Below are 3,635 nucleotides of genomic sequence, written 5' to 3'. Positions count from 1 at the left end.
AAATTTCTGATTGAAGGCAAAGCTTCTTAAGTGTTGGCAAACGATGCGATATTTTATTGTAGTCTTCATACCTTTTCCCCCTGTTTTCTGTTGTAGTTGCTGATATGTGTTCAAGATGAGTGGAATGGGAGAAAACACCTCTGACCCGGCAAGGGCAGAGACACGGAAACGCAAGGAATGTCCTGACCAGCTTGGACCCAGGTCAGACGGTTGTTTGCAGAAATGGTAGTGAAGTGTTGTGCGTGCTTCTTTGTTATTTTAGCAGTGGCTTTACTCTCAATTCAAATATTATGCTTGGCTTTTCTCATCCGCAATGAAAATTTTACATATGTAGTAGCTTAAATTTTGAATATGTGGATTATTTACAGATTCTATTCTTTTTTAAGAAAAGGAAACTCCCCCATATACTTGTTTACTGTCCTTTGTTTATTTTACTTTTATAATCAGTTTGTTGTTATAACCTTTGAATGTTCCATATTTTCTTTTCTATTAGGTCACAGAATGTTTTAACAAGTAAATTCTGTAATGAAAAGATTTGCTCTTAGTTTGATGCTGAGTTCTTGGGTTTTTTTTTGTTTTTTTGTTTTTTGTAAATGACATGTAGTGTTAAATCCAGTTATTTTTGAGTTAAAAACAAATTGTGGTTCTTCATTGGATAAAACAAACAATGTTAAAACAAGCTGTGCCTCTTACCATGTGTGGTCGCATCACTAGGCCAAATACAGCCTAATCTGGCAGTATCACAATAACAAATACATGTCCTCTTTGAATGGCAATTCTCATGCCAGGAATTTCCTCACGATATCATCTGTGTATGCAGAATGCTGGAGGTGTAAGGTTACTCGTTTGCACCCTTGCTTAGAGTCATAAAAGATTAGGAAAAACTCTTTGCAGAGAACATTTTAAGATGATGGTATGTGCCCTAGAATACAGTGCAATTGTAATAAACAATGAGGTTAGTATTTTTAGAAGCCTCCTAAAATATTGGGGCACCGAGACAGTTGTGGTGGTGTACCCCAAAGTCTGAGGCAGGAGGAATGCAAGATCAAGCTAGACTACATAGGAGCTGGAAGCCGACCTGGGCTACATACATAGTTAGGTACTATCCCAAAAGATGTGAGAGAGAAGAGAGCAAGTTCAACAAGTATTTATAGAGTACACTAATATTGAAAAAAGAATTGGAAGAGGAGGAAGCATATGCATTTGTGTTACAGGGTAACCAGGAAACAGTAATTGTTGCACCCACTTTGGATTAGAGCCAGGCAAAAAGGAAGCAAAGATGATCACCAGTGTTCTGGTGATGAAACACCACAACCAAAAGCATTATGAAGAGTCCGTCAATGGCAGGGAGGCAGAGCAGCAGGCATGGCAGAAGGCTCAGGAAGCTGAGGGCACATCCTCATCCACAAACGTGAAGGAGAGAGCAAACTACAAGTAGAGCCCAGCTCTTCCTTCTGAGAGGCCATCCCCAGGGACACACTTCCTCTAGCAAGGTCCCCAAACAGTGCCTGAGCCCGTGGGGGAGGGGCATTTCTCATTTAAACCACCACAAGGAGAGATTTTTCAGACTTTTGGTTTTTCAAGACAGGGTTTCTCTGTGTAGCTTTGGAGCCTGTCCTGGAACTCACTTTGTAGACCAGGTTGGCCTCGAACTCACAGAGATCCACCTGCCTCTGCCTCCTGAGTGCTGGGATTAAAGGCGTGCGCCGCCACCGCCGCCGCCGCCGCCGCCGCCGCCGCCGCCGCCACCACCACCACCCAGCTGAATTTGCAAATTTTTAAATTAATGTTCTATACAAATAATTACACACTAAAATACAGAAAGTTGTTAAATACAGAAAATGAACAACTCAAGTTTCCTCCCTTTGGTATTGATTTGGAGGTCATTTAATGAACTTTTCTACTGCACTTGAACAAGTAATTGTATCGTTTTCTAGAGGAACTTTGGGGTTTTGTTATTCTGTCAGATTCAAATGAGAAGATTTTTGCCAATTTTGATCTTTTTCTCCATCTATTTAAATTCAGTTGAACTCTGGCCATTTGTCTGCATATTGCCAGTCATTTGGTCTGTACAGTTCACATAGAGCCCTGGGTCGCTGGCTCGGGACTTGTTATATCACCTGATTGGATCATACTCTAAAGAAATCTAGGGATTATAAAGATTTGTTTTTATTACCTTTTATGTTTATAAAAAAAGTTATTGAAATCCATTTATTCCCATTATAATTAGGTTAATTAACTTTGATTTCCCCCCTTTTAATCGTATATTAAGTAGAATTTGAATTTCTATCAACATAAGCCCCCTTTCTTGTCCAGCACCTGTGAAGTGATATTCTAGGCACTGCAATGGTGGATGATCCTGACCTTGTTAGGGTGAGGCTGGGAGGTGAAGCATATCTGTGAACTAACCCCACAGCACAAAAAGAATTACAAACTGGTGAAATGTGCATTCTTAGAAACACACCCTTGTTCTTAACTGCTTTAGTTAACAGGCAACTTTTGTTGTCTGTATTCATGTTAAAAGTAGTTTAGCATGTTTATCATTCTTACAACAGCTTTTTCAAATAAATAATAATGCCATATTCCTTTTTAGCCCCAAAAGGAGCACTGAGAAACGTAATCGTGAGCAGGAAAATAAGTACATAGAAGAACTTGCAGAGCTGATTTTTGCAAATTTTAATGATATCGACAACTTCAACTTCAAACCTGACAAATGTGCAATCTTAAAAGAAACTGTGAAGCAGATTCGCCAGATCAAAGAGCAAGGTAAGAGACTGGGGTGATTTCTGTTCTTCCGCGTATGTGAAGTTCCTTCAGAGTCCCTTCAATCTATTTCTTAGGCCTAAATTATTAACGAGATGATGTCACATTACGAGATGAATGCAAGTATCACTTGCAGGGGTTTATAAATAGGCTTTATGTAAAATTCAGCCATTCCCTGAAGACCGAGGAGACAGGAGGTGAGCTGGTGATGGAACTTTTCATCTGGTGAACTCAGCTTGGTGCCCCCTGGCTCCCCCCACACCCCAGATTTTTCTCAGCTTGCACAGCAAGTGATAGGCATAATTGCAAGTGAGGAGCCAGTCTGCGATGTAATCCCCAAGTAAGGAAGCAGAAAAATGCCTCCTGTTTCAGCTAGCCAGCATATTTGATGAAGTCACAGCCTCCACTGGCCATGCTTCTGGATTAGAATTTCACATCCTGAGTGATGGAGGCTTGAAAGGCTCTAATCACCAGTAAAGATTCCTTTGTGAAGTCAAACACATCACGTGACAGCTTTCTTCCTGCGGTTTTCTTTTCCCTGAGATTGTTTTATGCTTTTCTTTTGATATTTTTGCCTACAGAAAACAAATTAAGAAAATAATATTTTTAAAAACACATTTGACTTTGTAGTGCCAAAAATAAATCCAAGGCATGTATGAACAGTGCCTTGGTGCTCAGGGCTGGCGCATGCTCTGAAGTGTCCACATGCTGCCTTCCTTCAGGGCCAGAGATGATTACCTCTTGAAATGCTTTTGATGCATCTGCCTGAAACTTTATTTTTTAAAAATGCATTTTATCTAATGGTTGAAAAAACCAATTTCAGAAAAATAATGTCTTTGTCTTTATAGATGTCCGAGTCTCAAACTGTTTCC

The sequence above is a fragment of the Peromyscus californicus genome, unplaced genomic scaffold, assembly GCF_007827085.1.
Source record: "Peromyscus californicus insignis strain IS unplaced genomic scaffold, ASM782708v3 Scaffold_5__1_contigs__length_169319896, whole genome shotgun sequence".
Lineage (NCBI taxonomy): Eukaryota > Metazoa > Chordata > Mammalia > Rodentia > Cricetidae > Peromyscus > Peromyscus californicus.
The sequence above is the reverse complement of the archived record's forward strand: the minus strand, read 5'-3'. Positions refer to the sequence as shown.